At 43.6% G+C, this 20,609-nt stretch overlaps 1 protein-coding gene across 2 annotated transcripts in view; it reads right to left on the minus strand.

Moving 5' to 3' along the window:
* The window catches only part of SKI (SKI proto-oncogene), a 140,525-nt gene that overhangs the window by 117,858 nt on the left and 2,058 nt on the right, over window positions 1-20,609 (minus strand). The gene's annotated exons all lie outside the window — the stretch shown is intronic.

The following is a 20,609-nucleotide window of genomic DNA, read 5'->3' on the forward strand; positions in this document are numbered from 1 at the left end:
GTGAGTCCTTTATCATCCTTCCCCTGCCTCTCAACACACACACACACCCCAGAGAGAGCAGGCTGCCTGCCTAGCTTCACGTTCATCCCTCCATAGCATGAAGCACAGCTCCACCCCAAGTTTTCCCTATCAGTTTTAGTCCCTCACATTGCACGTCATTGTTCTTCAACATAAGCTTGCAGGGCCTTTGCGCGCACTTACTGCATCTACGCTGTGTAGCTCAGCCACACCCCAGATTCTGGCCCAGTGACTCCACAGTAGGTTCACCGTATACTTGTGCAGGAAAAGCACAAGGGATGGGAGCCCTAGGTTCTCTAAATGGCTCTATCACTCACTCACTGTGTGGCTCTCAATATCATTTCAGTACCAATGCGCTAATTCAACATCCGTGTCTCTAGGAGATGGACAAGTAGGTGTCTATGTGTCAACTGTACGTATACGAGGGTTTCAGTGGTATTTCTAGTTCTATTGGTTTATGTATCACAAGGACGTGTGACTCAGCACATGGGGAATCCTCTGTCAATACAGTATCACTTTTGTACGTAGATTTGAAAGTTGCGTATTGGGCTGGATTCTGCTCTCACGAGAGTTTTACACTGGGCTCGTGCGATCAACTTCAATGGGAGTTACTTCGGATTGATACCAGCCTAAATGAAAAGAGACTCAGGAACACAGAGCATAGCCTATCAGTACTAGGAGTTTTATGGTAGGTATGAGTTTTTGATGTGATGATGGTAGCCAGGAGGAGAGGAAACTTTAACTCTCTTTAAATTTATTATTTATAAAGCAGAAAAGTGTATGCACTCCCTAAAACCCAGCCAAGGGAAAGTGTCAGCGATGAATGGTACCACTCATTCTCCATGGGGCACACACAACCCTGAGTTCAGATGCTGGCAGGCAAAAAGTTTTCAAAAGGCTCCTTCCAAATGAAAAGCTACTCCAAGTTGCCAGCTAACTATGACCAAAACTCTTTCAGAATTCCCTGCTTTGAAAGTGGTGACTGACAAACATTATAAACGGAGGAGGAATCATTTTTACACACACACAATGAAGAAATGCAAGTAAAATTGTGAAGGGGAGGGAAGAAAATTCCTTCCCTCCTAGATGGAGGATTTTTCAGACTGAAGTAAATTAAAACAGATGGGTTATAAACCCTTCCAAAAAAGGAGATAAGTGGGGGGGAGGAGGGGGCTCCTCTAATGGAAAAGGCAACTCAGCCTGGGCTGCTGGGCACTGCTTTAACGAAGGCTTGAACTTCAAATGATCCGAGAAGGAGTCCTTTAATCCAGATACCAGAGGCCTGGGAGGATGGTTGCGAGTTCCGAATCCCCAGGAGAGAAGGAGCTGACAGCATGATATATTTGAAAGGGTGAGGAATCCGTTAACCAACCCCAGCATCTCCACAAACCAACACCAAAACTCGCAGGCAAAAAGGGAAAGTGGAAATGAAGGAAGCCAGAAAAAGCAACTGACCAGAGCTGGGTTTACAACACTCCTGGGGTTCTGCACGACTGTGGAGCCCTCGGCTGGCACACACTGGAAAGAACAGGCCCCTGTGGGGAGTCACAAAACTACAAGCCAGTATGAAACATTGACATTGCACCACGTGCAAGGGTAGATGAAGGTTTTCCTGCGGCTTCAGCTATTCTGGACATCACATAATGTGCTATGGGAAGCGAGAGTGATGAAATGGACTGCACTTCTGGAGGGCAAATTCTCCTTTCCCGTGTGCATGTACTGTTCCCACGGAATCAGGAGCTGAAGCCAGCATTCGGCCCAGAAATGTTATAGTAGCTCAAGGATGGGTCTTGTGGTTGATCCACAGGACATGTCAGGACACCTGGATTCCTTCCTCAGCAATACCACTGACTCAACGGCTGCCGTTGGGCAAGTCACGTCTCGTCTCGATGCTTCACTGAATCTACTCCACAAGCTAAATGCATTCATGTCTGCCAGACTCTTTGAGATCCTCAGCTTGATGGTGCAGGAGAAAGTGTTGGCTGATCTAAAAGGGTGGGAGGCAGGGGATTTCCCACATGGGGCATGGAACTGGAGTGCTCTCCCAATTGCTGTTTGCCAGCGAACATCTCAAGCATTAAACAGGACAAGAATCTGACCTTTCTTGTTCCCCTTTCAAGTTGACTTTTATTGTAGGTTTGTTTGTTGTTTTGATACCCTGTGTAGATTGCAGATAACAGGCAAGGCTAGGGATGTTCCTCCCTCCCACTTCTGTATTTGTTTGGGCAGGCTGCCTATTTAGGTTAATTTTGTTTTAATTCTGCATTTTGGTTAAGGTGCCTAGAGGCTTTTGGGCAGAGGCGCCCGAGAAATTAAAATCTATTTATTTACTTATTGGTGTCGATAGGAGGTCAGCGCTCAGAGGGGAGGCAGGACAAGCCACAGCCGTAGATCTGCACACAGTTCTGCTCTCAGGTCAAACCTCACCTCCACCAATACCAGGTGCACCTCCCCCCTATTTAAAGGGAGTAGAGCACTGCAGCAGTGCTCAGAACCAGCACACAGATCTGACAATAGTGTTTGATGACCTGTCTACAGTATTAAAATATTCAGTAGCCTTTCAATTCCACCTGCCTTGGATGGTAGACAGGTGCACGCTAGCTCTGCTCAAGTTAGCACGCTAAAAGTAGCAGTGTAGCCGGAGGAGAAGAGGGCGGCAGAGACAGCTCAGGCTTGCTGCCTGAATACAAACCTGCTAAGACCCCATATACACATCTTCGGATGGCTAGCCCAAGCCGTTGTGCGTGCTAACCCCGCCTATACTGGACACTAGCTACCTGCACTGGAAAGCACACTCCTAGCTGCTGCGTGGAAATATCCTGAATTACACTGAGTTCCTGCAAGATACACTGCCTACAAATCACACAGCCTGCTTAGCCCTACGCTCAGTCTATGGCCCCAGAAAGACGAGAACAAAGCCCTGACCCTTCTGCACTCAGAAATCTCATGGGAGTCAGATTTCAGAATAGCCTCCATTTTTAAATGAAACACTCAGCAAAACCCAGGGCACGATTCTGACCTCACACGGGTGGGAATCACCCCTGACGCCCAGGCCTAGATCTGTAAAAGCACAGAGGATGGAGAAGGGGCTATTTTAAAAGCTAAGACACAATGACACTCAAGGCCAGCCAGGGCTCTAAGTACTGACCTCTTTGTTTGGCAGGATTGTTTTAGGGCTATTGTTCAACCAGAAGGCCAATTCAGGTGATGTCATAGGCACTGTTCACCTCTTCTTTTCAGGGCAGTGACCCTTCCCTTCCCCACCTTACTCTTCTAAACCATCAAGGGGACAAGGACACCTTCCTCCTCCCCAAGCTAAAGATGGGTGCCCTCCTAATGTCAGTGTTACCCAGTCAAAAGCTGTCCTCAGAGAACCACAGAGCAGAATGGCACCTCTCTCAAAGGCTATGCCACACCAGAATGGAGTTTTAGAGCCAAGGAACCTAGTCCAGTGCTGGACTTCCAGAAAATTTCACATCAGTGTAACACAAAAGGCTTGCCCACAATGGGGTTTTATTGTTTGCATCACTGCAGTTGCACTATTGTTGCTCCATTGCAAACGTCAAGCACACACATAATGCACTGGTGTGAAAAGCAACTTGGACACCGCAAATCACCTTTTCCAGGGTGGCATAACTACACCACAAAATTGCAGCAAGTGTAGCTATACCAATGTAGCTACAGCAGCTGAAACCACACACAGCTCAGTATGGACAAGCCATACATTAATTCTTTTAAAAAAAATAAAAAGCTAAAGAAATGTAATAAATGCTTTAATCTGAGGCAATTAACAGGGTTTTACTGCATCGCCACAGCTTCCAAAAGAGCTTTATAAATGGAGACAAAAAAGCATGAAGGTCAGACGCACTGGGGGAAAGCTCACAGTATTTAAGAATGTTACCCAAAAAAAAAAAAAAAAAATCACAGTTTTGATAGTTCTGCGGGAAAAAACTTAGCAAATTTACAACAAAACTGTCAAGTAATTAAGGCAAGGCACTTCACACATGAACTTAAACTGCTAATTAAAAACCCCTTGCTTAATTGACTGCATTTGCATTTCATTCAACTCCGAGTGTAAACAGTTTGGGTAACACATATGCCCCTCCCTGGGTAGAGAAAGGCTACAGGTAAAATGAACAGGGGGCACCAAGAAGCAGCATCAGCGGCTTCCAAAGGAACTGGAAGGTGCCATCTGAAATCTTGGATACTCATTTTGCTCTGCACCTTTGCAGTACTATGCCTGGGGACTCTGTGCTTCAAATACACTCTGAGAGCCAAATACCATACTGAGGACCAAACCCAGCAATAACCACAAATGAGAGCACAGGGCACAATAAACAGTGGCCCCTGTTGCTCATCACACTCGCCAATGCCTGCATCTGGTATACAGCTCCAGTTACTCTCTGGCAGGAGGGTTATTTTTCAACAGACCCAGCTGCTGCATGCTCAACTTTGAGCTCCAAGAAGAGGGGCAAGGAACCACCAAATCGCTGCTCTGCTTTTCTACGAAGCACATGGGGAAGGTAGAGGACAAGGCATACGAAAGAAGTTCTGCAGCAAAAAATTTCAGCTACACGTAAGAAAAAAATATCCTAACTAGGAGATCTATTAGATTGTGGAAGGAAAATGGTGGGAGACCCATTGGTTGCACTGTCTATAACTGAACTGGAGAATACAGCCCTACCAGAGGGATGTCAAACTCATTCGGTCGGGGGGGATGGCAATATCTAGGTTTAATTATGATCATGGTTTGGGGTTTCAAGTCTGTAAACTCCCCACAACGTATAGGGGAAAGGGAAGTTCACCCCTGCATCCTTGTCACAGGGTGTCTGCAGACTCAGGAAGACATCGGTGCGCCGATTACACTCTGCTCACATTTGGAAGGCTATCGCTGCAGCCACGATGGCTAGAAACTTACTTTTGGTTTAGAATGAAAGTTAAGATCATCTGAATGCGTCAGACAGGCCACAAACCCATCATTTCAGACAGGTGCAAGACAGCTCTGCAGCACAGCAGGTTTTTTCCAATCTCTGTGCACTGGAATTTGTGACCGATACGTTGGAAGTGTAACATTATCATTATTTCCTAAACTGTGTCAGTTCTAGTCTTTTGCAATGGTGGCATGGAATGGTAAAAGACACACACACACACACGCACACACGCACACACGCACACACAAAAGACATCTGGCTTATTTATCTCAAGGCCAAAGAGATTAAATCTATTGCACTGATTCAGATCTCACACTAAATCAGCAGTGACCCTCTTTAACTTGATGGTATTACACCAGCGTAAAACCAATGCAAACTGAGATCAGAATCAGACTCCGCAACTCTACATTTTCCTGAAAAATGAGTTAGCTAATTATTTAATGACTTGTGCCCTTTAATCATTTCCCTTCTTACACCACTAATCCAAGAAAACACACATTAATTCAGAAGGAACATCAATAAATTCCTGTTGTGCTAAGGACCCAATCCTGGAACGTGCATAACTCCAGTTGAAGCCAACGAAGTTGGACCCTAATACCCTAAAATTCCTAGAACCAAATTACACTATGTATAATGCTGATTTCACCATACAAACCAATGTAACTACCTTAATTTCAATGGAGTTACTAAAAATTTACATCAGTGTGACTGGGACTAGCAGCCAGCCCCTGGTATTTACATTTTTATAGACTATAGAGGTTGAGTGTTAGAATGATAAAAGTTATTTCTAATATACAAAGACTTCCCAGGCAAAAAACAACCACAAAACACCACAACAACCGAATTTAAATAGTGACTCGCCAGTAGTCATTATTACTGTCTGGTTAACCAGACAAATATAAACAGACAGGTATGCACATTTTATTTAAATTGTCCTTTCTGAATTTAAACCTGCCTCCTGCTGATCTGATGTGGGGGAGTGATGACTGCAGAAGGCAGCAGTGTCAGGAGTAAAATTTAACTCTCCCTCCTCCCCCGAGAAACTTATGGAAACTTTCTCTATAGATCACAGAATTCCAATCACTGGCACAAGGAGAAGCCTTGTATGTACTGCTCTCTCCTCTGACTTGCACTGTTTTACACTAGCAGCTCCGCTTATTTCAGTGGTGTCATTCCTGAGTTACACCAGTGTAAACTAAAATCAGAGTCAGGCCATCTTGTCCTTTTATACATACATACATAATGAACCAGCTCATTGGGCCTGATTCTCCTCTGATCAGGAGAACTCCACTCAAGTCAGACTTACACAGAGGTAAGAGTGATGTAAGAGAAAGGAGAATCAAACCCCATTCATTTTATGCAGTGTCTAGGAAACAGTCTATGTACCACGAGAACACTTCTCCTTGAGCTCTGGGCTTGGATCGTGGAGCCTTGCAATAAAATCTAAGTACATTCATGGTTAACCAAAATTATAAAGGTTCCCCCCATTCCTATTAAATAAAGGGATGTTGCCTCCTTTAGCTCATTTTTTAAAAGCTCCTGTAAAGTCTGAAATATTAATATTCTCCCCCAAAAAGCCAGCAGCTGCTCTGCTAGCCTGTGACACGGATGGTTTTGTTGAACGCTTTTTTTTTTTTTGGTTCAGTGTGCTTTGCATATGAAACAGGACATTCCCCATCCATCCCCTCCTAATCTAACAGGGACCTCACTTCCTCCCCATGAAACAAGCAGCCCATTCAGCAAAAGGGAAATCCCAGGATGCACTGGGGCAGAGCAGCTAAACAAGGAGGGGGGGGGGGGGGACGAAAAAAGAAGTTTGAGTGTGTCCAAACGAGCAGAACCGAGCTGGTAATTGTGACGTTGCAAACTAGTAATTTAGGATGCGGATCTGCCGTGCCAATCTTTCAAAAAGTTTTCCAAGGAGGCAATTCTGGTCTGTCCCTACAGCAATAGCCCACAAAAGAGATAGTACACAACAGCAGCAATCCGCTGTCAAAACAGAACCACTGATAAATAGCCAGACTGGAGTGTCCTCTATAATTACAGAACCAGATTCGACAGGGTAAATCTGGCGTAACTCCATTGTTACTCCACGATGTCCCCAAGAGCAGAATCTGACCTATGGAGCCTCATGGAAAACTTTGAAGAGCAGCTGCTTTGGGCTTTTCTTTTTCCCCCAAACCCTTTTTATTTCTTACATTTGCATGAAAACAGGCTCTTCTCCACTCTACATTTCTTCTCTAATGCTTGCTTTGTGACATCACAATTGTCTCCACAACAGCTAATTCTGATGTCACAGAGGATTCTGATTTCAGATGGGGGAAAATAAGCAAAGAGGGAAGGAGAGGGAGCTTCTAAGCAACAAAGGAGCTGTTTTCATGCAAATGTCATAAGAAAGAATACAGCAGCATAAACAGAAGGGCTTTCAAGTCTGCCATGAGGAGGATCAGCTGCTCCTTAAGCTTAGCATGAAGGAACAACATAAAGGTTAGACCAAATGTATGAATTCTGGGTCTGATTGATTGGTATAAATCCATTGAAAACAAAGTCAAATCAACATAAAACTGGAGAAATGGAATGGTGAATAATGCCCTTTAACTACTGTGATCTTGTTAATTTTTTGAAACTTAAAATTACAATACAATACTTTCATACACAAATTCTGCTCTCAGACTGATGTAAATCCCGGTAACCCTAGTAAATCAAGTGACTCTTGATTTCCAGCAGTAACTTAAGAGCAGAATTTGACACTCAAACTACAAACCACTGCTGAAAGAGGCCCAACTTCTGAAGCTGTTCAGCAAATTCTGCTCTTGGTTAGGATGGTTTAAATCTGGATTAATTCCATTGATGTTCCTGGAGTTACTCTAGTAATACAGAACAGAATTTTACCCAACATCAGTTTGCCTGAATTAAAGCAAGACGCTTGACCTGGTTCTGATATGACAGAGGGGTCTGATTCAAAGCCAACTGAAGTCAATGACGGTGTTTCCATTGAATTCAACTGAACTTGGATCAGACTCTAACACAGTTTTTAAACGAGCACAACTTGACTGATGTCAGTAGGGTTTACTCTTTATTTAACTAAGTAAAAAGTGAATTAAGGATCCCCAGAATTTAGCCCAGTGGGAACTGTGCTATTTAAAGTACCACGCCCTTTTATTCCTGAGGCCCGAACGGCAAAGGTAAATCTTTTCCATAACTATCATATATCTCCATAGACTGAAACAGTTCACCACTGTGATTCAGAGCCCAGATCTTTCCTATCCTTCCAACACAGCCTGTGTCATGTTTTAAATCTTTTCCATAACATTATCTTTCATCTTGAGCAGTGAACTGCTAAACTCATAAGAAAATAAAAAGAAGCATGAAAATCTGTACTATCACAAATGCTCCAAATGCCAAGACTAACTTATTTCTAAAAATTAATTCAACTCTTTCATTTCTTAGCTGCAGGCCATTTGCTGCCACTCCTTTTTTCCACCCAAACAAAAGACGAAAGGGATGACTCAAAGGAACTTGAATTTCAAGCTAAAGCCACAAAGCACTGAATGCTTGATCTTAATATTAAACAGGTGTGCAGATGCCATTCATTCAAGACTCATCACGGCTGGCTTTTTTTTTTTTTTTTTTTTTTTAAACTTGAAACAGCACTGACTTCCTAAAAGACACATGGACAAATTCAATGATGACATAAGTGGTGGTATAAGTCACATCTTGGGCGTAAGCTGCTCTGAAAATGGGTGAAATTTTACAGTATTGCCAATTCCAAGCATTCAAAAATCATGACTCAGGCCCCTAAAACTCATGAGACTGATTTAAAAGTCATTAGATTTGGGATTCTTTTTCATAGCCTTTTGGTTTTTGAACCATTACTGGGGTCACATTTTACAGCTTTTCTCCACAACCACGAGGTCTAGAAACTTAAATAAAAAAAAAGTGGAGATTTTAAAATAATCATATGCCTCCAAGAGCTGAGGCTTTAAGAAAACACCAAATATCGTGAGTCTTACACCCTTTGCACCGTTTTGCACACCCACTGAATGCTAAGTTAGTAAAAGTTTCAGAGTAGCAGCCGTGTTAGTCTGTATCCGCAAAAAAGAAGAACAGGAGTACTTGTGGCACCTTAGAGACTAACAAATTTATTAGAGCATAAGCTTTCGTGGACTACAGCCCACTTCTTCGGATGCTGTAGTCNAGTGAGATGAAAATCAGGATGAATGAGTACGGACTGCAGCATGAGGTCCATTACTGATATTCCATTATTCCCATTTTGTCACTAATAAGAAACATACTGTACAATAAGCCCGTGAATTCCTGTAGCAAAAGTTTAGCTGTGCTTGGCTTTTTGCCTTCCTCTTTTGTCACAGGAGTTTAGTTTTTGCAAAATCAGTGAAGGGTATTAAACTGAAGACTAGATAGGCACATCTTCCATGGAGATCTCTGGGCCAGGTTGAGCAGTAAAGAGTATTATAAAATGGGTGTAAGTGATAAAGTGGTGTAACTTGTACTAACTAAAAAAGAAGAACAGGAGTACTTGTGGCACCTTAGAGACTAACAAATTTATTAGAGCATAAGCTTTCGTGGACTACAGCATCCGAAGAAGTGGGCTGTAGTCCACGAAAGCTTATGCTCTAATAAATTTGTTAGTCTCTAAGGTGCCACAAGTACTCCTGTTCTTCTTTTTTAGTTAGTACAAGTTACACCACTTTATCACTTACACCCATTTTATAATACTCTTTACTGCTCAACCTGGCCCAGAGATCTCCATGGAAGATGTGCCTATCTAGTCTTCAGTTTAATACCCTTCACTGATTTTGCAAAAACTAAACTCCTGTGACAAAAGAGGAAGGCAAAAAGCCAAGCACAGCTAAACTTTTGCTACAGGAATTCACGGGCTTATTGTACAGTATGTTTCTTATTAGTGACAAAATGGGAATAATGGAATATCAGTAATGGACCTCATGCTGCAGTCCGTACTCATTCATCCTGATTTTCATCTCACTTATGTCAGATTTGCACCATCGTAAATTAATTCATGCCAGCGTAAGAAGAGGACAACCATGCCCATTGATTTCACTGGGAGTGCTGCTGGGTAAGGGATGGAGAATCAGGTCCATAAAGCTGCTGAGTATTTTTAAAACAAATGCCTACTATCTTCGAACTCAAATACATTTATCAAGAAGAAAGACACAGGCATAAAAGGAAACCCAATCTCATGAATGCTAAAGGGACAAATTCTGATCTTAGTAACAGCAGAATAAATCTGGAGTATTTCACTGAAATCAATGAAGGCTGAAAAATCACAGCAAAATACTATAAATTTTGCTTTTCGGGTCCATTAATTAAGGTGTTGATTTCAAGGATTTTCTTTTAATTTTAGGTTACAAACTAGATGCAGTGAAAGCTAAAACGCTTATTTTCCTGTTTAAATACCCAAAGCTGATCAACCTTTTTTTTTTTAAATAAAGGATACTTGTCAAATAAAACACCAAAACAGTCTTAGAGAACTGTATCTTCCATAGTGTTGTCTTGTTTTTTTCCTTAAGAGTAATTGATGGTTTCCAGCGTATCCTGTAACTATAATTGTTCTAGTGAGCAAAAGCATCGCTATGAAATACATACATTTTAATGCTCCACAGAATTGATTTAGTTAACTAGAAAGACGTTGCAAAAGCATCTGCAAGTTTTATGCATGCAATTCAAGACGCCCAGAGCGCCAATAACATACAGTAAGTCACTGCTAGAAAATAGTCAGAGAAAACAGCGAATAAGGTCCCAATCCTGCAATGTAATCCCAGAATGGGCAGATCCTTTTGCCTGCCCAGAGTTCCACTGAAGTCAATAAAAACAATGAGGCACCTTAGAGACTAACAATGGGACTCTGCATTGGTCCTGGGAACCACCGGCGCAGATCAGGCTGAAATACTGGATCCAGCCAAATAAACACCCTAGGGCTTGGGTCAGAGTTAACCAAAAATATATTTTAGTTTCTTAGGGTATGTCTACACTACAATAAAACACCTATGGCTGCCCCATGGCTGCAGACTCAGGGTCTTGGGCTGCAGGGCAATAAAACTGCCATGTAGGTATTAGAGCTCCAGAACCCCATGGGGCTGGGGCGGAAGGGGGGGGGCACAAAGACCAGGCTCCAGCCTAAGCCCAAATGTCTAATCTGCGATTTTATAGCCCTGCATCCCAAACCTGAGTCAGCTGTCACAGACCAGCTGTGGGTGTTTTACTGCAGTGTAGACATATCCTCAAAAGTTCTAGCAATAGAACTTTATCTCTCAACAGAACTCTGTCTGACAGAACAAGGAACAATGGTCTCAAGTTGCAGTGGGGGAGATCTAGGTTGGATATGAGGAACCATTGTTTCACTAGGAGGGTGATGAAGCATGGAATGGGTTACTTAGGGAAGTGGTGGAATCTCCATCTTTAGAAGTTTCTGGCCGGGATGATTTAGTTGGTGTTGGTCCTGCTTTGAGCAGGGGATTGGACAAGATGACCTCCTGAGGTCTCTTCCACCCTAATATTCTATGAAGCCAAGTGCTGGTTGGAGGTTTTCTTCCCCAACCTGCATCTCTGCACCAAGTGGCATGAAAGGTTTGCAGCCCAATGAAAACGAACAAGACAGTTTTCCACTAATCAAAGGAGTATTGCAGAAGTCACTCCAAGACCTTTCATTATTTACAGGATGAGAAGCCTCATTCACTGGTCTCTTCTGGCTAACACCAGTAATAAAGGCAACAACTTCCGCATCACAGCAGAAAAATCCAAAGACTGAGAAAAACCACGTGGTGGTGTTATTTATGATTTTAACAGCACCGTTGACATGTACTGCAGCTATACAGACACGCTGTGAAAAAGAAGAGGTCCCTGCCCAGAGAAGCCTCCAATCTATTAGCCCACTTGACTTTGCCTGGGTATTAGGGTCTGTTCTACACATACTCAGGGTCTATGGTAGACATAATGCAGTGAACGATGGAATTCAATTGGGGGTGGGGAAAGCGTTCATGGGAGAATGAGGGTTATAGCAGTGAAAAGACATGGAACAGTTTTCCCTCCCAACGCCAGCAGATGTTGTCCAATTAAAGATGCAAATAAATCATCCTCTGCATTACAAGTCAGAAAACAAACACACAAAGCTTTCTAAATACATTTCAGTTTAAACTTGCATAATTCTCCCAGTGGAGAAATCATCCTAAACTTATGCAATCCTTAGAAAGAGAGACATTATTACAGCTTGTGTAACAATTTCAGTGCCACCCAGAGAACAGTAATCTGCATAAGGAAATGCAGACACAACCCTAGCAGAGAACAACAAACACACACACACACAATTATATGTGGGGAGGGTGGCCACCATGGGGGCTAAAACCAGAGACTCCAGCTTCCAGAGCGACTGCTCTGTAATTGAGCTGGAGGGACTGCTCCCTCTGCGCCAGCCAAAAAAGTCTCTGTTATACTTAACCCAGACTTCCTAACACTCGATATCCTGTCTGCTATTTCAATGCCCTTACTCAACGTTTCAGACAGACATTACACAAACTGGCTGGTGAAAAGGGCTTGAGAAATCAAGAACCAATCCAAGTGAATGACCTTATTCTTTAAACTGATACCACTGACTGAGGCTGAGAGGAGGCTAAAGAACAAAGGTACAGAGGTGCAAGTCTTCCTAGCATACCACCTAAATCCTCCACAGGGCAAAATGGAGGGCATACCAGGCCACACTATTAAAAATGAATAAATAAAAATGTTAACAACCCAGCAATCTTGCTTGCAAGAAAAGGGGTGAGCATACCACACATTCTGAAGCAAAAGAAACATTACTGAAAAGAAAAGAAAACTAAGAAGAAATCCTATTCTCCACAAAGCATGTGAAAAGGTACCGGCACATAAATTAGTACACAACAAGGACAGGTCATTGTTTACTCTGAGCCTAAGGTATAATGCTGCAACAATTACTTATGCACGTAGTATGGGATTGCTGGGACTACTCAGTGTAAAAAAGAGCTACGGGATCAGGTCCTTATTTAGCAGAAAAGGGGATTATACAGCTTGTCGCTTTAATACTACATCCTCGGCCTGGAAAAGCCCGATTAGACGAGATAGCAGCCAACCATTGACTGAGCCAATGACAAGAGCTTCACTCATGGGAATTCCCATTGGTTTCAAGGGGAGTTCCATTACAGAACAGTGGCAGGAATGGGGCCCAACTTCGTATCAATCTGTGTTTTTGTTCTCTCATCCAAGAACAAGTAAAACCAACACACTTAGCTCAGTGCGGAAAGGCCAGTGTCCATCAGCCAGCAGGCTTCCCCATAATTAAAAACAAGCCCATTCCAACGAATTATAAAACTATATTTGATGCCATTTGCATGCAAGTTTATGGTATCTACATTAGTACTGGAAAAAGTATGGCCCTTACTCCAGCTTTTGAGGGGAGATTTGCTAGGCTCCAAAAATCACTATTTAACCACTAAAATCTAGACACCTAACAGCAATCTTAAATCCCAATTCCTGCATGTGACATTGTCCTTTCTGTATGAGGACAGAGGGACAATTTACAGCAGTAAGCACTAATCCATCCCTTTACCTTTAGTAAGTGTTTTCAGGAGCAGACCCATAGCGCACTTCTGAAAATGAAACCAATTTTGATCTGCATTTCCCAAAGCAGATATACTAAAGTAATAACACAGCTCCAGATTCTGCTCTCAGATGTAGCTATTGAATACCAGTGTAAATCCAGAATAACTCTATTGACTTCAGCGGAGCTACTCTGGATTCAAATGGGTGTAATTAGATCAAAATCTGCCCCCATGACTCTAGGACCACACTCTAGGATGGCTCAACAGCCAGTCAAAGTACAGGAAGGAGTTTGATACAACTACAGTATTTCTGTGGTTTGTGGGCAAATAGGCTTCAGTTACTTTGTCTGCTGACTGCTTGAGTGAGAACTGCAGAACTAGCCCCAAACTATCCTTATGTTACAGAGACTTGGGATTTTTTTAAAGCTATAATCTTTAAAATCTTTAATAATCTTTTAAATCTTTGCAAAAAAAAATTTAAGGAGCTAAGCAGTGGAGGGAGAACACAGTATATCTTCATTGAGCAATCACCATTGCCCATACTGAATTCTATGCACTTCAATAATAATTTCCCAAGGTAAAATAACGCAGTATCAACTCAATCCCGTTATTTTCCAATCTCTTTGTAGACTGAAGACTACTGTTTACCTTTTAGCCTAGAACAGCAGAATGAAATGCAAAGATTTTGTGCCCCAAAATGTCAATGTTTACTGCCCAAATTCAGAAAATATTTTTAAAAATGCATTAAAAAACAACAACAGATGTTATGTTTGTTAATAGTCAAATACATTTCATTTAATAATGACGTCCACAAGTTCAAACACAAACATGCTAAACTATTACTTTTTTAGATAATGCTTCTTTATCTGGAGGTCAATTTGATTTATGTGCCTTGTGCAGCCACTCAACCAAAATAGAGTGGTCCTATTGACTGCTAGTATTCTATAACTACACTAACTAGAAAGCAGTGTTATATAAGTCACCAGTGTTCAGTCCTTAACAATTTTTCTTTTCCAAGAGCTCAGGGATAGGGCCTCTAAGGCTAAATCCTCCCATCGGAGAAAATGATACAATTCCCACTGACTTCAACTGGAGTTGCATCTGGGCAAAGTACTATACTGTTAAGCCCAAAGCTTGCTACTGTCTTTGAAAAGAAGAATTAAACCTGGCTTAGACAGAACTGGGTCTGAATGATGCACTCTGAGATGGATTTTTGTGTGTGATATCTAGCCAGAGCATGTGCCAAGCCACCAGTGCAAATTCCCACCATCAGACACATCACACTGTTAGTGCTGCAGACATGCAAAATTTTTGACTGTGCGGAGTTGTGACAGAGGTCCTCTTCAAACTGGAATCAGGACCATGCTAACTACAACTGTGTCAAAACAACATTGCCACTTGAAATGTCCTATAGCATGGTTTCCCCAGTCAGAGCGGACACGGATTTTTTATTCCTAAGAACCATGCTAGCCAAAACATGATCTCGTCAATACTAGGGTTAGCTTAAAACTTCTCACCGTTCTAGCAATGGTGAAAGATGTAGCACAGATAAAGTGCAAGCAACTGCCAGCATTTTAACCACTGTGTTGTCTAGACATGCTCTGAAACCTACTATAGACACCTCCAGATAGAGTACAGCATGCTTTTGTAACACCAATCTAAACACAGACCCCAAGAAACAAAAATATGCCCTTACGATCAAGTTAGACCCCTGCTAGCAACAACCATGTTCAAATCCTAAGGAGCAGTTCAGATATTAGGTCCCTGCAATGTAGTCAAGACCAAACTGTGTTTAACTTTGTCCCAAAAGTGTACTGAAGCCTTGGACAGGTCCAAGTCCTGAGTCCATGAGCCACAAAAATGGTGACTCAGAATAGGCCACAGAGAGAACAAATGTTTGCCGTTCTAACGTTGGGATTTTTCAAAGAGCAGAAGGAAGGGAGTTAGGCACCCAAAATCCCTGCCTAAAAAAATACCAGAGGTCTAACTTCAGTGACTTCTATCAGGGTGAACTAATTCACAGCAACTGAGAGCAGAAGTCGGCTCAGAATCCTCATTTCATTATTTGCAAGATATTCACACGCACACACACTCCTTACTTCTCAATCCACAACATCTGTAAATCAGATTCCACTCCTGGGGGGGGGAAATAGCTGATGCCTGCTTAAAACATGGACATCTCCGCAAACACACAGGATTTTGCTTTAAGCTTGGTATCATTCTTGGAGCTTAGCTTCTGAGCCGTAAAATGATACCAAGCTTAAGCTGTTGCTCCAAGCCATTGCTGGTTTCTGCTTTGGTGGCCATCTTGGTTTTTATTGAAGATTTTCAAATAAAAAATTTAATAGTCAGATAATGTAATGAGTCATTTCAGTGCTATATATAATAATAATGGGCCTGATCCTGCAGTCTTTAGGCAGGCAGAATTCCCCATTGACTTTTATCTAATCCATTTAGTGATGGACTAGATCAGGGGTCGGCAACGTTTGGCACGCGGCTCGCCAGGGTAAGCACCCTAGCAGGCCGGGCCAGTTTATTTACCTTCTGATGTGGCAGGTTCGGCCGATCACGGCCCCCACTGGCCGCGGTTCGCCGTCCCGGGCCAATGGGGGCGGCGAGAAGCGGCGCGGGCGAGGGATGAGCTGGCCGCGGCTTCCTGCCGCTCCCATTGGCCCAGGACGGTGAACCGCAGCCAGTGGGGGCCACGATCAGCCAAACCTGCCGCGTCAGCAGGTAAATAAACTGGCCCAGCCCGCTAGGGTGCTTACCCTGGCGAGCCGCGTGCCAAACGTTGCCGACCCCTGGACTAGATAGTAGTTTGGATGCCACTGCCTGGGCAGAACCACAAGTTCTCTACAGTGGATGTCACAGGCCATATATTCCTAGCAACTGAAAGAGATTCTTCTTTAGGTAGCAGGAACCTGCACCAGTGGAGCAGAAGGATCTGGATTTTATCCCTGCTGCCACTGTGAAGTTCTGGGTGGCCGTAGTGTGCAGTACAATGACAGCTGTGAAGTACTTAAGTGGCCACAGCTATCTTACAATGTCACTCAGAGCTGCATTATTTCACCGTGAATAATTTCTGTCCTTTGATTTGGCTGCACACTTGACCTGGCTAAACCTTACTCCAGCTGAGAAAGCTCCGTGATGTGGCAGCAGCACTGGATTTGGAGGATCTGCTAAATAAAGTGGAAGGCCTACTGTGCTCATTTACATGTCAATACCCAGAATGCTACTTCTAGCTCACAGCGACTTCATAGAAATGCTGGGACCTGAGCCATGGGAACACTGCAGCGCTGGTGTGGGTGGGAGTGTGCACGGAATTCTCTTATCCCCCGGTCTCTAATTCTATGTCGTTTTGCTAAAAAAGAAAAAGTCTAGCTCTGAAATGGAAGGGGAGGGGGATATTAAAGCATGATCAGGCTTTGCTCAGTTCAATGACCCGCAGAAAATGTTATGGGGCAGGGGGACAGGATCCCACATTGTTCTACTGGAGACGGCCCACCAATCAAAAAAGCTTAAAAGCCCTCTTTTGAGGCTTTAGTAGCTCAGACACTTTGGAGACATGTTGGCATGCAGAAAGCAGACAGATAGCACACCAGGATGGAGCAAGGGCATCAGCCATGGAGCCGGAGAGATGGGAATGGCGATCCAGGCCTGGTCTATACTGGCCAGAGGAGACCATGGAGGTCTCAACTGAAGTACTGTGTCCAGTTCTCGGCATCCCCCTTCAGGAAAGATGTGGACAAACTGGAGGGGGAAAAAATCAGAGGAGAGCAACAAATATAATTAAAGGTCTAGAAAACGTGACCTATGTGGAAAGATGAAAAAAATGGGTTTTATTTAGTCTGGAGAAGAGAAGACTGAGGGGGGACATGATAACAGACTCCAACATAAAAGGCTGATATAAAAAGGAGGGTGATAAATTGTTCTCCTTAGCCACTAAAGATAGAACAAGAAGCAATGGGCTTAAATTGCAGCAAGGGAGATTAAGGTTGGACATTAGGAAAAACTTCCTAAAGTATTGGGACAAATTACCTAGGGAAGTTGCGAAATCTCTGTCCTTGGACATTTGCAAGAACAGGTAAGACAAACACCTGCCAGGGATGGTCTAGATAATACTTAGTGCTGCCTCTGTGGAGGGCACTGGACAAGACAGCCTATCAAGGTCCCTTCCAGTCCTATGTTTCTATCATTCTATTCAACTATACCAAAAGAAACCATAAAAAGAAGAACAGGAGTACTTGTGGCACCTTAGAGACTAACAAATTTATTAGAGCATAAGCATAAGCTTTCGTGGACTACAGCCCACTTCTTCGGATGCATAAACCATGGCTCTCAATTTATGGGACCCATTTTTGCAGTTCTGGAAGTTTTTAAATCTTAGGACACACAACCCAGAACTTGGTGGCCATGCTTTGAATAGCTCCACTCCAGACACAGTGGGAGAGAAGGGAGAGGGAACAAACTAATGGAGAATAGTAGAAGAGAATAGGATACACTCACACATAAAACCGGAGGAAGCAGCAGGAGACCAGGAAAGCAGCAGGGAGAACAGAAAACAATGCCAGGGGGAAGTGGGAGAGCAGGGGCAGAGGAGGAGAATCCAGGTGACAAGGAGAGGCAGAAGGGGAGGGACTAGGACAAGGGCAAAGGCTGAGGGGAAACAGGAAAGCGCTCAAGAGAAGAGGAAGCTCTGGGAAGTGGTGGGAAGGTGAAGGTTAAGGGTGGAGTGGAAGTGAAGAAGCTCACAGGTCAATGCAGAGGGAAAACAGACCTGAGATTAAGGAAATAAAAAGGAATAAAACTAAAAAGAAAAGGGAAGGAAGAAAAGTGACAGACTCGGAGGGACTTGCTCTGCTGTGCTGCAGAGTTCAGAGCTTCCTCAAATCTGTGGCTTTAACCCACTGTCCCCTGCATGAGGCTTTCACCTGCACTGCAGCTCTAGACCAAGCCACTCCTGGGAGGAGCAAAACCACAGACACCACACCTTGCACAATCACACACAGACAGACACATGGCGCACTTCATACAGTCATGTTGACAGAGCGGCAGAGATACCTCCACCCGCAGACACCCCACAGACACGCAGTACTCAGACCAACACATATATCCACAGACCCATCATGAAACTGAGACAAAGTAATTCAAACAAATCACAAAAGAAGGTACACATGACACACGCATATGTACACAAATGGATATGACAAAACAAAGTGACAAGCACACACACACACACATGCTTCACACTTTTATCCACAAACAAGCACCACACACACAGCCAGAGAGACACACAAACATGCAGGTAGACAGTGATAAACACAACCACACAGAGCCAGAGGCAGGATCTTCCTTTCATTTCCTTGCTAGGTGACCTAAAATTTACTGCACCGTTATTTGCCTCTGGCCGCAGTCTAGCAGCCCTTGAGCCAGACTGAATCTCTCCATAATTATCTGCAAACGCTGCTACAACACAAACGACCTTAACATATGATATCCCCTTGGCTACATCTGATGGAAAAAGGCTGGAGAAAAAGGAAACATAAGTGAGCTAAGGCAATTCCAAAACTCTGTCTGGTCTGCCAGGTAAGTTGTTGACAGGGTCTCTTCAAGACTGCGCTGTATTTATACAGGAGCCCTGAAGCCAACTCAAAAGCCTTGAAACTTAGCCCAGTTCTGCACAGGAACTGAGATAAAACATTCCCCCTTCCCCACCCTATCCCCAGAACACACGGACACCACCCACCCCTTACAATATTGCATTTTGAAAGCCAACACCCTGGGAATTTCATCGCATAAATGCATTTTGGCAAAATGTTCCAAAATAGCCACTGATTATTTAATGTTTTTGATGCCACAATTTTTAGGTGCCCAACTTGAGCCTCCTTGATCCTGATTTGTGAGAGGTGCTGTGCACCTTTCCCACGGCCTCATCTGAAGCCAGGAGTGCTCAGCGCTTTCTGAGAAAGTGTAGTCCCTTTTGGGGTGGGATCTCAAGTTGGGCTCCACCCCTAAAAAGAAAAGAAAAAATCAATAAATCAAAGCACCCCAAGCTCAGTAACCTCTTTTGAAAAATGTTGCTCCTTGAGTCTAAACTTGCCCTGACTCCTCCACCTAGCTCCAGTCAAGCGTTCTGAATATTGCTAAAAACAGGGTAAAACTCCATAAAAAACATTGTGAGAAACAAAAAAATGACACCACTTAAGGTTTGAAATTCATCAAGTGAAAGGGGTCAGCTATGGAAATAGGGAGGGAATCAACCAATATGTGACCCAGGTAATATTCAAAACACACCTTTCTGGGAGTAGGAAAGGGAAGTGGGGAGAGGTGGTCTGGGCAGGCTGCCACAATCACAGCAAGGTTTTCGCTTCACCCCAAAAATCCTGCTTCCCCAGCCTCACAACCTCACCCCCTCCTGTCCCCACACATCCGTAGACAGTCAATCCCACCATGCCATCTTAGCGCATGATTAGCAGCGGACAGACAAGCCATTAAAAACACATCCACCTCCAACTATGGCGATAATGTGGCTCATTACAGCACAACACTGCCACAATGGCTCTGACCCTCCAACTCTGGGGAGGGGAATTTGAGGAACTAGAGGGAGGAGGAGTCTAGTTACTGATTTGAAAAAAGAAAGAAAAGCTAGAGGCAAGAAGCTGAATTAACTGGGCCTCCCAAAGATAGCTGGGCTAGGTGCAGCTTTGTGTGCACAGCGCTTCATAAGTCTGGATATTTAAAAAAGAAAGTTAAAGAGAGAGAGTGTTTAAAACAAGCATTTCGGAAGTGATGAGAATCTCCCTGCCCATTCACAACAGGCTTTAAATGCTTCTCTTTGGGTTTGTCCCTAGCATTGTGCACCCTGCAACTCCAGCAACTAAAAATCCCCAACAAAATGAGACAAAATCCATCCAACAAGCCAGTGCAGTAGAAGGAGTTTCCTGTTTGCTTTTTTTTGGGGAGGTGGGGGGGATAAGGGGGGCGGACAGTGTGCTGCTCATCCCACAGCCAATTACACCACCGCCAGTTAGCCAGACATCCTGGTGTCTGCGAGGAAGTTCTCAGGGCC

This window comes from Trachemys scripta, chromosome 19 (assembly GCF_013100865.1).
Source record: "Trachemys scripta elegans isolate TJP31775 chromosome 19, CAS_Tse_1.0, whole genome shotgun sequence".
NCBI classification, from domain to species: domain Eukaryota; kingdom Metazoa; phylum Chordata; order Testudines; family Emydidae; genus Trachemys; species Trachemys scripta.